Source organism: Capsicum annuum, chromosome 1 (genome assembly GCF_002878395.1).
Source record: "Capsicum annuum cultivar UCD-10X-F1 chromosome 1, UCD10Xv1.1, whole genome shotgun sequence".
Classification (NCBI taxonomy): domain Eukaryota; kingdom Viridiplantae; phylum Streptophyta; class Magnoliopsida; order Solanales; family Solanaceae; genus Capsicum; species Capsicum annuum.
This window is the reverse complement of record NC_061111.1, coordinates 250,390,154-250,404,558: the sequence shown is the minus strand read 5'-3', so window position 1 is coordinate 250,404,558 and position 14,405 is coordinate 250,390,154. Positions and strand designations below refer to the sequence as shown.

At 36.4% G+C, this 14,405-nt stretch overlaps 1 pseudogene; it reads left to right on the top strand.

Moving 5' to 3' along the window:
• The first annotated feature begins 10,380 nt into the window (after positions 1 to 10,380).
• LOC107857381 lies at positions 10,381 to 12,682 on the top strand (annotated as a pseudogene).
• The last annotated feature ends 1,723 nt before the right edge of the window (positions 12,683 to 14,405 follow it).

Sequence of the window (14,405 nt, the reverse complement as noted above, 5' to 3'; positions counted from 1 at the left end):
TCATAACTTTTATTGACAATTGCACTAGATATTGTTATGTCTACTTGCTAAATAGTAAGGATGAAGCAATAGATGCATTTAGGCAATATAAAACTGAAGTTGAAAATCAATTAGACAAAAAGATCAAAATGATAAGAAGTGATAGGGGCGGAGAATATGAATCTTCCTTTGCGCAAATATATGTAGAGAATAGAATAATCCATCAAACTACAACCCCATATTCACCTCAATCTAATGGAATTGCAGAAAGAAAAAATCGAACTTTAAAGAAAATGATAAATGCCTTACTTATAAGTTCTGGTTTACCACAAAACTTATGGGGGGAGGCTATCCTTACGGCCAATCGTATACTCAATAGAGTTCCCCATAGTAAGACACAATCAATTCCTTACGTAAAATGAAAAGGAAGAAAACCCAACTTGAAATATTTCAAAGTGTGGGGGTGTCTAGCGAAGGTTCAAGTTCCTATACCTAAAAGGGTTAAGATAGGACCTAAAACGGTGGACTGTGTGTTCATAAGATATGCTAAAACTAGTAAACCATGTCGATTTTTCGTTCATAAATCCGAACATTCGGATATTAATAAAGATACAGTAATTGAATCAGACAATGCTGAATTCTTTGAAAACATTTACTCGTATAAAATTAGACATGAACAGTGATGCAAGTGAAATGACCGCCTTAGATTTTGATGATATTATTCAAAGTCACTACGTGAAGAATCAAGATTTGGTCCCATGGAGGGCACAGGATCATACTTGTAGGGGCTATTTTGAGCATGCCATCAAACAAACGGGTGTGTGGAAGATTGCTTGAAGCCTTGAAGACTAGAGGACTCATGGGTTTGGACCACATTTGATGGTTCACGATTTTGGCCCCTTTATTAAGGTCAGTTTGGTGACTTAGCCTCAAGGTCATTTTGGTCTTTTAGCCTTGTCTAAATGACACTCTATTTCCACCCACCTCATTAAGGGCATTGGCGTCATTTTATCTTTATTTTGTAATATACTATATATAGTCTATTTTAGGTCATTTCTCTTTAGTTAATGAATAATGACCATTTGAAAGACTTATTCTCTCTTTGGAGAGTGCAACACCTTAGTATAGTTCTTAGTTAGGGCTTGGAAAAGTCATCCTTAGTATAGGGCTTGGAAAAGTCAATATTGTTCTTTGCTTGGAAACGATGGATCTTGAGGTGAGTGATTCCCTTGGCGGTCACCGTAAGAGTGTGGTGTTGTTTTTACATTAATTAGGGGTTTAGTGTTTGAATCACACTTTGTTCCTAAGTCTTGTAACAAATCTATATCTCATTATCTGTCCTTTTATTCTTGTAATCTTGTTATTATTTGTAGTGGACTGTTTTTGTGTCTTGTTGAATCCAAAATTTTTTGTTCTTGTTGTCATCTTGTTCTTCATGATTTGTGGCTGTTTTGGGTGTTAAATACACCTTTGTTTCTTGTATTCTTGTTGTATTTATTGAATCCGAGTGAGGTCTCTATTTGGTCCATGATTTGTTGTGATTTGTGGACTGTTTTGGAGGTGTATTGGACTGTTTTATGGCTATTTCGTGTTCCTCTTGTTTGTATTGTATCATTTGGTATAAAAGCCAACTTTGATTTTGTTCTAACAAGATCAATTTTGGGCTTGAGACTTGAAGAACACACACACAAAAAAAAACTGTAAACTGAAATTTCCAGAAAATAGCAATCTGTCCACTTTGTGTTTTTGGCCAAAAATTGTGTTCTTGTTGTGTTTTGGCCGAGATTTTTACTTGCCTTAAAGTGTTTCTAGCGTTAGTATTGTTCTTCACCAACACTTTGAGTCTATATCTTGATTTGAGCCTTTGTTGTTGATGTTGTTATTGTGAACTTGGACTTGGCCGATTGTTGTTGGTATTATTGTTGTGGATTCAAGACTTGAAGGTGTGATGTGTTGTTGGTTCAAGTTTGAACGTGTATTTTGGGGATTGTTTTGTGGATTTTAAGCTTGAAAAGGTGTTGTGTTGTTTGGGAGGTCCAACTTGAACCGTAGAACTTCAAAACTCAAAGTTTGTATTCTTGGTGTTCTTAGTGTTCTTCACCATCTCTATATTTTGTTGAAGAAAAAGTGGTTGTTGATTCTATAAGTTGAAGTAAGAGAGTGTGAATTGATGTTAGTCTTACAAGACATAAATCCAAGATTTAAGGTGTAAGACTTGTGGCTCAAAGACTTTTCCTTCACACTCAAAGACTTACAACCACTTCCAACAGCCTTCTATGTTTTGAGGATCTTGTTTTAAGGAAAGTGTACAACAAAGTCAAGTCTTCTCTTTTTGGAATTGAAAGGGGATTACAAGACTTATATTTTCCTCCTAAAACCAAATCCACCATTCCCAACTTACAAATTGATCAAGAATTCCAATTTTGGAAATAAATTTGTTACGACCACAACCAATACGTGGCTGCCACATCACGTTTTACTGTTCTCAAATTTTGGCTCAAATTTTAGATTCTTTGTTTCATTTTATTGTCTCCTAGTTTCATGTCTTGATTCTAGAATTAATTAACAACTAGTAATCACCTACTTAGTTGTAGATTAATTGTTGAATCCATTTCTTTCGTGTCTTCATTGTTTGTGTACTTTTCTCATTTCTAACTCGTCGTAACTTCTTTGTTTCAAGTTCGTAAGTAAATTTTATTTTGTGTCTTGAGTCGATCAAACAAGAATCTATTCCAGTCTCCAAGTAGAATTGACATCTTATTGACTACCGGAGTATAAGCAACTGTCAATAATCGCCGTGTCAATTGTGAGAATCACAAAGGTTAGTATATATGAGTGTTGGTAAGGAAGCTTTACTACTAATATTATTTGTTCATTGTGTAGGTACAAAGGTGATATTAGGGGAACATGTCTTCGATAACCGGGGATTATTGTGACTACGACATGGGAGACTATGATTGTAGTGAAAGGTTTTATGGCTACAAAGTTGAGGGAGATTGTGGGAGCTATGAAAATAGCCATGATCAAAACTTGGGCAGATTTGAGGGTCTCGGGTTTAGGGGAGAAAATGAGGGGAGAGTGATGTGCCTAGTGCTTATGGTAAATTTGGAGATGATGTAGGACCTCGTGATGGTTCTTATGATGAAGTTGGGGCATGTGAGGAGTCTTATATTTCCCATTCTGAACCTACATTTGGTGTTAGGTATAACCCTTTTATTCGCAAAACTTATGAGAGCTATGATGAGAGTACGCTTGCGGAGTGTGAAAGATCATATTCTTCACCTTGTAGTACTTTTTATCAAGGTCGACATGGTGTGAAGCATCTCCAAAACCGACGGGTACTCGTGTGCCTTACAATGTTGATCCAAGGAGGAGTGTACACTCCGAAAAGGTGACTATTTATGGGATACCGAGCTGCCTTATGGTATTGAATGATAGGTACTATAGAAACTACATTCTTCCATCCATAGTTGACTACTTGGGTTTATTTCGAGAGCCTTTACTTGTTCCATACTACTTGGACGAGTTCAAGGTTATCGAGAGGGTAATAGTTGTCTTCTCCCAATTTGATTACCATGAGGAGGTGTGGTGAGATGTTTTTTCCTTAACCTACGATCATATGAGCTTGGGTGCCGATTGGTTTGCACGACATCAAGTTCCTAACGTGCAAAATTGGCCTAATATTGTAAGAGACCAATGGGGAAATCGCCTCATAACGTACTTGCTACCCAAACCGCAAAGAGAAATGCTTACCTACTCCAATCCGATTTATGATGAGAGACAAAAGATTGAGAGGAGTAAGGGAGTGCAAGGTGGTAATCAGAGAGTGGAAAAAGGAGAGGATATGTGGAGCAAAGTGAGGGGATTTCCACCAAACCGTGCTAACATTGGTTGTCCTTCCATTTCTAAGGACATTTGTGTAGGTACCACCATAGCAAGCGAAGGCAAACAATGCCAAAAGGAAGTTTCTACCCAAGCTTGTGGAGGACCTTCACCTCACGGCAAGAAAGAGTCTACTCAAGATCTTAAAGGTAAAATAGCTAACTCTTACACTTTAGTGCATGTGAATGACAATTGTGTGGCTAGTACGCCATTGAGTGTGAGTAGTATCTTACTTATTTACGAGTCTAATGATTCCTTGTCTCTTGTTGATGATGTACATATTGTGAGTTTGGATACACTAGTTGATCCTATTGATGACAAAATTGACTCTTCTTGTAAGATCAATTTATGTCCACCTAGTGTTGAAGCTTATATGTTAAACGGAAGTACATCATCTTGTGTAATTGGTGTTGATCAACTTGTTTGTGAAAATTGTCCCCACTTGAGTATGCGTGTGATGTGCTTAATAGGACTCAAGTGAGTGAAGTATTTGAAAATGTTGGTCAACAAAGTGGGAGTAAACCCGAGATCTCTTCTTGGGGTAATCTTGTGTTTGGAACATCCTTGAAACTTGATATTGATCATTTAGAGTGTGAGGAACTTGCTTATTCCAAATCTTTCTGTGGGGTAGATCACACTCTCTTTAGGTGTAATGTCTTGTTTGAAAATGATTTAAACACTTCTAATAAAGCTAGTGGTAAAAATGATGGTATAGCTTGCCTTGGAAGCTATAGCCTATATGCTAACCCACTTTGGTGTGACAACATTCCTCCTAAAGATGAAAATCTCTTCTTGGAAGATGAGAGTACTCTTAGGGGTAAGGAATGTGTAGTTGCGGAAGCTACTTCTTCTTTTACTTTGTGTGACTTTATTGTTGAGAGTACACATGGTTATTATTGGGAAACTAGTAGGGAGTACACACATGAGGGCACCTTGGTAGAAGTCAATTTGAGTGATACCTTTCTCTACTCTCTATTTGCTTTGGATGATATGTATTCTATTATAGAGAGTATGTCGTTTAGTTTGGGAGTAGACCACGGAAAAGGGGAGTGTTGTCTAGACCCGTGTTTATGGCCACTTTTCCTATTTGACCCCGATGCCAAATGTAGAAATGGTGATGTTGGTGCACCCAACTTGTTGCTTGGTCTACATGACAAGCAAAGTATCACTCTTGGTGTATCCCATAACCAAATTCTTTGTACATCTTTCATTGAGTTTTTAATACTCACTTCAAAGGATTCTTGGTTATACTTCAAGTATGTACCCCCTTGGCGTGATGATGTTTATTATTGTGCTAACCCTAACCCTCATGCCATGAGGATGTTGTGCTTGTTTGTCCTTTCTCTTATTTTACAAGGTACGGATTCGAGGTTGAATCCTTTTCAAGAAGGGAAGGATGATACAAGTGAAATGACCGTCTTAGCTTTCGATGATATTATTCAAAGTCACTATGTGAAGAATCAAGCTTTGGTCCCATGGAGGGCACATGATCATACTTGTAGGGGCTATTTTGAGCATGCCATCAAACAAACCCGTGTGTGGAAGATTGCTTGGAGCCTTGAAGACTAGAGGACTCACGGGTTTGGACCACATTTGATGGTTCACGATTTTGGCCCCTTTATTAAGGTCATTTTGGTCACTTAGCCTCAAGATCATTTTGGTCTTTTATCCTTGTCTAAATGACACTCCATTGCCACCCACCCCATTAAGGGCATTGGAGTCATTTTATCTTTATTTTGTAATATACTATATATAGTCTATTTTAGGTCATTTCTCTTTAGTTAATGAATGATGAACATTTGAAAGACTTATCTCTCTTTGGAGAGTGCAACACCTTAGTATAGTTCTTAGTTAGGGCTTGAAAAAGTCATCCTTAGTATAGGGCTTGGAAAACCCAATATTATTCTTTGCTTGGAAACGGTGGATCTTGAGGTGAGTGATTCCCTTGGCGGTCACTGTAAGAGTGTGGTGTTATTGTTACATTAATTAGGGGTTTAGTGTTTGAATCACACTTTGTTCCTAAGTCTTGTAACAAATCTATATCTCACTATCTATCCTTTTATTCTTGTAGTCTTGTTATTGTTTGTAGTGGACTGTTTTTGTGTCTTGTTGAGTCCAAAAATTTATGTTGTTGTTGTCATCTTGTTCTTCACGATTTGTGGCTGTTTTGGGTGTTAAATACACCTTTGTTTCTTGTATTCTTGTTGTATTTGTTGATCGAATGAGGTTTCCATTTGGTCCACGATTTGTTGTGATTTGTGGACTATTTTGGAGGGTGTATTGGACTGTTTTGTTGCTGTTTAGTGTTCCTCTTGTTTGTCTTGTATCAAATAGTCTAGTGGAGGATCTAAACGACCTCGAGATGAACCAAGTGAGAATGTACATAATGAAGAAAATCCAAGACGTAGTACACGTCAAAGAACGTCAACTTCGTTTGGATCGAATTTTGTAACATTTCTCTTAAAAAATAAGCCTCAAAGATTTAAAGAAGCGATGTCGTCGTCAGACTCATCCTTTTGGAAAGAGGCAGTCAACAGTGAGATAGATTCAATCTTAAGAAACCATACATGGAAATTGGTTGACCTTCCTCCCAAAAATAAATCGTTAGATTCTAAATGGATCTTCAAAATAAAAATGAAGGCGGATGGTACTATTGACAAATACAAGGCAAGACTTGTAGTAAAAGGCTTCAAACAGAAGGAAAGCCTTGATTACTTTGATACATACTCGCCAGTAACAAGGATAACCTCGATTCGAATGTTAATTGCATTGGCGGCGGTATATGATCTTCAAATCCATCAAATGGATGTGAAGACCGCATTCCTAAATAGAGATTTGGAGGAAGAAATATACATGGAACAACCTGAGAGTTTTGTGGTTCCAGGAAAAGAAAATAAGGTGTGTAAACTTGTTAATTCACTTTATGGACTAAAACAGGCACCTAAGCAATGACATGCAAAGTTTGACCAAACCATGTTGGCAAATAAATTTAAGATAAATGAATGTGACAAATGTGTATATATTAAAGATAGCCAAATCACCAAGTCATTATTTGTTTATATGTGGATGATATGTTGGTCATCAGCAGAGATATTTGTGACATAAATGCAACTAAACGAATGTTTGAGAGCAAGTTTGATATGAAAGACTTTGGAGCTGCAGATGTGATCTTAGGTATAAGAATCCATCGAACTCCATAAGGGTTAGCATTGTCACGATCTCATTATATCGAAAAAGTACTTGACAAGTTCAAGGATATGGAATTCGGTATTGCCAAGACTCCATTGGATGTGAACTTTGCACTTCGAAAGAATGAAGGTGAAAGTGACTCACAATTGGAGTACGCAAGAGTATTGGGATGTTTAATGTATATAATGAACTGTACACGACCAGACATGGCATGTGCAATTAGTAAATTGAGTTGGTACACGAGTAATCCCAACAAAACTCATTGGATGACAATAAAAAGAGTTTTGGGGTATCTTAAATACACTCAAAACTATGCTTTGCATTATAATAAATATCCTGCGGTACTTGAAGGATATAGTGATGCAAATTGGATCACCGGATCGAACGAAGTAAAATCTACAAGTGGATATGTATTTAATATCAGTGGATGAGCAGTTTCTTGAAAATCATCCAAACAGACTTGTATCGCTCGCTCTACAATGGAATCTGAATTTATCGTATTAGATAAAGGCGGTAAAGAAGCAGAATGGCTCCGGAATTTCTCGAAAGATATTCCGTATTGGCCCAAGCCAGTGGCACCAGTATGTATACACTGTGATAGCCAAGCGGCAATAGGTAGGGCAGGGAGCATGATGTACAATGGTAAATCTCGTCACATACGACAGAGACATAATACCGTTAAGAAACTTCTGTCTAGTGGAATTATTACTACTGACTATGTAAAGTGAAAGGATAATGTGTCGGATCCACTTACAAAAGGCCTATCTAGAAAAGGAGTGGAAAGAACATCCAAGGGAATGAGTTTAAGGACTAGGACGAGTCAGTATTGCGGTAACTCTACTTAGCAGACTGGAGATCCCAAGAGCTAGGTTCAAGGAGATCAACCAAAGTTGTGTCTGATAGGTTCAACATTGTCAATTACCCAACCCATTCTCATGATGTAGACAATGTATAGTAAACTAGGATAAGACTTAAGGTGAAAAGTCTTTTAATGATTATCTAAATTTGGCAAATTTGACCAAATAGTTTAATCTACAGGATTGAACGTTTAGAAATCACCTATGCGAGGGTGAAGTGGAAGCCACTTCAAAGAGAATGTTAGTAAAGGCCTATTCTCTAAGCTCTCATGAAACCGGGATGTGTTCATGGCTGAAAAGAACAAAACCATGAGAACCATAAACGTTAAAAGGCTGGTTGTGTGACATGTATTATCTAGGTGTACATTAAAGCTCGACGGTTCAAAGATATCAAATCTATCGATTAACCGAGTGCATCCGATGAATGTTCACTACGAAAAGTTCAAAAGGAAACCCACTTATCCAGATGCAATCAGTTTTTGCTTGATGATCATATACTTGTCCGTAAAAATTTTATGAAAAATAGCCATTTCTCATTCATGTGGGGAATTGTTGGGTTCATAGTATATGAAAGAAGTGTGAATGGAAAAATAAAGAATAAAATGGTTGAGGGGAAGGAGACACTAAAATAGAAAGTGTACTCCTAAATTAGAAAGTTTACTCTTTCTCCCACATTGGTGGAAGAAGAGAACTTGAAAGTGCTTATAATCAAGAACACTTACCCCACATGGAAAGTGAGGCAAGAAATAATAGATGCCTCGCGCCGTCGTCGTCATCGTCGCTCGCTCGGCTCGGCTTCGGCTTTGGATTTGGATTTGGCAAATGATCGATCGATGAGATCTATCTTTTTGGACAAACTTTATTTGAATTACGAAGAATGCCAAGAAAAAATACAGTAAAAATTTTCTACAGTTTTTGACCTCTATTTATATATACATGCAGGAACAGTTGCACTGTTTCAAGTGAACTGATCATTGTTTTTGAACTAGTGCTTCAGAAATGATACATTGTTCTGAACTGAGGCTACAGAAGGTTGCAATGGTTCAAAAATAATTCTTCAGAAGGATGTTATCCTTCAATGACGTGACACACTGATTCATGAAATGAGATGAATGTTCAGGAAAAGATGCAATCTTTGATGAGCAGACATGAACTTACAGCAAAGGTGTAACCTTTGGAGTGAACCATTGCCTCTTTTCAGAAGAGGCATGTTGTGGCTATATAAACCTGGTTTCTTCCACAGGTTTAGTACGAAATTTTCAGATTAAAAATTCTTTTCCTGTCTCAAAAATATTCTGTGTGATCACTCAAAATGTTTTGTGAGTTCAAAGATATTCCAACCGTTTGAGGTACCGCTACCGTTGGTGTATTAGCTATTTTATCCTAGGAGAAAAAAATCCACAACCTCGGGTACAGTGAGGGGGATTATTTCCTTAAGGAAAATCCATGAATTCAGACGACTTGGCTATTTTCTGTTTCATCTTAATTTTTGTAAAATAAAATACACCTCTTGGAAAGGTCATTTTGATCTTGTGTTGAGGGTATTTGATATACTTCATTGTGTTCTTGTTTATACTTGAACTCAAATTGAAGTTGGTGTTGTAATAAACAGATTCTATGTACCCAAAGTACAAACGAAATAACAGATATATAGTAGTCCTTCGAGATGGGCTCACTGGTTTGGAGGGTGGTAGCCCACTACAACTGTCCAGGATTGAATCCCCCCTCAATGCCTTTGAGCCATGAGTCTGTCGCACAGGGCTTGCCTAGTGCGGTTTACATCCCTGTGTGGTTTACAGGCTATTGCATCGGGGGGTTTACCCAGTACGCACACAGTGCTCACCACAGAGTGCTTACCCGAAGGGTAGAGGCTGTGGCAGAGGGTGTAGCGGCTCCCCGTGTGGTTTACAGGCTATTGCATCAGGGGTTTACCTAATGCTCACCACAGAGTGCTCACCCGAAGGGTAGAGGCTGTGACAGAGGGTGTAGCGGCTGCGAGTTTTTCTGAAATTTTTTTTTAAAAAAAGATATATTAGTAAATATAATAAAGCCTTTCTTATTTTTTAAATTTTTCGATCAAATTATGTCATATAAATTATGACATAAACAGTAAGAGATTAAACTTCAATTTTTTTATTTTATGCTTTAATTGGCTTTGACTTTGACATTTAATTTCAGAAAAGAAAAGTTTAGTCCATTAAAGATTTCTCTAGTTATGTCTAGAAAGCACAAGTAAATAAATATTTTTCCACCGTCTTTATACGAAGCTTAGGACAAAAATTAAATTTATTACAACCCTATATAAAAGCACCAAGTGTATTAAACATTTTTTGCTTAAGACAAACAAGAAAACACCCAAATATTATACTCCAAAAAACTTTGCCTTTTCGCACAAGTTACTCTCCAAACATCTTGCAATTCTTCAAAATTAATTTCACTTTTAATTATTTGATTAGTTTAATTAACTATTATGATGATGACACATGGCGCAATGAGGATGGCTCATTCAATGATGGCACACATTGGTCCATGTTAGTTTTCGACTCTACGTCCGATGATCGGGAGTGTAGCCGGGATTGGAGTTATTACTGATGCATCTGGTATCTTGCATGGAAATTCTATCAAGGACTCTGAAAAGATGATGGTGACATATGTAAGATATTTATCGATTATAAATTCGCATAATGCAAGTAATATGACTTTGAGTGATAAGGAGCAAAATGATCAAAATGATCGTGGTAATAATAATAATAGCAATGATGATGATGACGACGACGACGGCGATGATGTTAGCTATTGGGGGTACACCATGGAGGTGGAATTTTTTTATGGTACGTAAGTTTTATTTTGCAAATATTCAACATTTCTATTGTATATACTATAGTTTTTAGATTTTTATTTTTGTTGTATATTTAGTGAATCGTTGTTTTACCACTAATTATTCATACAAAAAAATATGATCAAAGTGTTATTGATTAGGTTTATAAGTTCTACGCGCTTAAATAGCACAATTACATGTATAATTAATTTTTCAGAGTATCTTTTTATAATTTAATTGATTGATGAATAAACAATTCCCTGTATATGTTTACTCTGAAAACACATCATTCGAGTCAGTGGCGAACACAGGACTTAAGATTCGTGGATGCTCTGGAGGTTCGAATATGTATAATATTGGTGCTTAGAGCTTTAAGGTTTTGCTTGGAAAGTAAAACACTCAGCTATCTTCTTGGTTTACTGGGTGCTTTTCTAAATCTTATATCAAGTTTTATACATTTTTTATGTAATTATACCTAATTCATCTCGAATTTAACAGGTGCTGCAGCACCAAAAAATTGAGCATAGGTCTGCCTCTGATTTCGAGCTTCTCCAAAGGGACTTCCCTTGGTAAACCTTTCAGTGAAACTCCTCTGGGCTCTCGACCTTACTTTTGTCTATCCATATCACAACTGGTCTTACGAGAAGTCTCCTGTCATTTTCAATAATCCTTACCCAGTACAATATATACATATATGTGAACCTTTTATCTATGTGTATATTTGATTTTGAAGCTATGTAACTATGTAAAAAATTGACATTCTTAGTATATATATTGATTATTTTATTTTGATGGATTTTGAAATAGCCATGGGAGACGTACAGGGCAGATTTGTCAATAGATATGAAGAAACACCATGAGTCAATGACATTGTTGGATAAAATGGCTTATTGGATCGTCAAGGTCCTTAGGGTACCCACCGACTTATTCTTTCAGGCAAATTTGACCTTAGTAGCAGGTAAACACGATAATATGCACATTTATACATCTAACTCGTCTTTATTGTGTCGGTCAAACACTTCAACTTATAAAATGATCATCTAGATACCTCTAAATTCTATGTCTCACGTTAGTTTCGAATGTCCACGAGATACGGAGACGTAGTGAGGACTAGTTGAAGTATTTAATTAGTTTCATTTGAGACCAAGTAGGTGTCTAGATGTGCACTTTCCAAATTAAAGTATTCACTTGCCAACAAACTAAGTCAATAGTGTTTATTTATGTATTATGCCTATCATTTATTACTATAACAACAACATAGTGTAGGGGGTATCATGTTATGGTTCTACGGTTTTAATAGTTATTTTATAAACTTTACATCATGTCAATTTTTTTAATCATTTGATTCATATAACCAAAATTATATTTTTTGAAACCGTACTGTCATCTAGACTTCAAACCTTCGTAAATCGAGATTGACCATATGAATTTTTACTGTATTTGTCGATTTATAACTGTAGTATACTACAGAGGAGATATGATTACCATGCAATGATGTTAGAAATCGTCGCGGCAGTCCCCGGCATGGTAGGAGAAATGTTGTTGCACTGCAAATCTTTAAGGAGATTCGAGAACAGCGATGGATGGATAAAAGCACTATTAGAAGAAGCTGAAAATGAGAGAATGAACCTAATGACATTTATGGAGGTATCAAAACCAAAATGGTATGAACGTGCACTTGTCATAGTACTACAAGGCATATTCTTTAATGCCTATTTTATGACATATCTTTTGTCACCAAAATTGGCACATAGAATTGTTGGATACTTAGAAGAAGAAGCTATACATTCCTACACTGAATTTCTCAAAGAATTGGAGATGGAAACATAGCGAACGTGTCTGCCCCTGCTATTGTTGTCGGTTGCTGCAAGACGTAACTCTTAAATATGTTGTCTTGGTCGTTAGGGCGGATGAGGCACATCATCGCTATGTCAACCACTTTGCATCGGTAAGATAAAAATTTATCTGTATGCACTGACGATTATATAGATTTTTGAAGAATCAACTAAACAATATGGTAATTGACTTGTAACTCGTTCGATTAAAATGAATTAGATCATGACTCATTTATTGACTCGATTCAGAATGTTGGATCTAGAATGATCCATTGAACTATTTTGGGTAAAATGAGTTGAATGGTGTAACCAATGGGTCAAAATGTAATCCAAACTTTTTTTTGGCAAACAACATAAATTCCGACAGTCTGAAGCTTAATTACAGAAAATTTTGATATTTTGCATAATTAATTATTGAAAGTTTCAATTTTGAATATGTCGAGATACATACTTAGCTCCTGATACATCCAACGAAGATACATTTTTTTCTTTATAAAGATACATAATTAACTCCCAATATAATTTTTTTCAATTTTGGGTCCGTCGAGATACATAATTAGCTTCCGATATATCCAACGAAGATACATAATTAGTTGAGATATTTGTAGTTACTTTGTAAGGGTGGGAGTTTGTATAAATATGATAAGTTAAGGTGTATGTTTATGTTATTTTTCTTTTCTTTTTTGTTTGTTTAATTTACATAATTTTTGATATCTATGCTTGATTTTGTCACATTCAATAACTAACTATTTACAATACGTGAAACTAGTTATATGAAAAATAAGACAGGCAACGTAACTTATTATATACAACTTTTTTTTGTTTTAAATCAATTTCCTCTATCTCTTTCTAGAGCATGGAAACATTTTATATATATTCAAAGAGGATACATAATACATTTTACTATACACAACTTGTCAATTTATATTTATATATATTGTAGAAAATTCTTACACTATTATATATGTGGACACGTAATTTTGTCCCTCCCAAAAATCCAATTCATCCATTTTTACCTCGCATTGTCATACACTCTCACCCACATGATTATCCCTCCATAAAATATAAAAATAACAACCCTTAACAAATTTTATCTTGTTTTAATCCTATCCTAACAACCTCTCCAATTAAAAGCGGACACATTACCACCCCACTCCATACCCTACCTCTAACTCACCTACCCTACCCCTACCCACCCATTTCCTTCACGTTTTTTCACTGGTCAACATATATACACCATCACACAATATACAAGGAAAGAAGGATCACAAAAGAAAAAGGAAAAAGGAGGGACCTACAGGAATATACAGAGAACACTATCATCCTCCATTTTGTTTTCAACACCCAAAAACACATACACATAGAAATCATATTCTCCACCAGGAAAATCACACACTCCTCACCGACTCTCACTCTCACAGATAATACACATACACATTCACTTCCATTTCCAAAAAAGGGAGGAATCACTGATCCTCACCAAATACACTCACCACCCTCTCACCATAGTACACACGCACAGTAAAGTTCGAGAAAGAGATGAGGACGGATAGCAAGTAGGAACAACGAAGAGGGAGATATTGAGAGATCCGCGAGAGAGAGATCGGAGAGGAGATCTTGGAATTGAAGGAGAGAGGCAGAAACGGACATTCACTGACTGTTTTTTGGTGATTTCTCACCCGGGAACATCGCCAGTCGCCGTCCAAATCCGACGGTTTTCTATAAAAAATCATTTGAAGTTCCACAGATCCGTCAGAAACAAATAAAGTAGGATTCATTTGAGATCGTTCTTAGCCTAATCGAGGTTTCGGGTTCATCGGATTGGAGATTCGAGTCACAAATTCG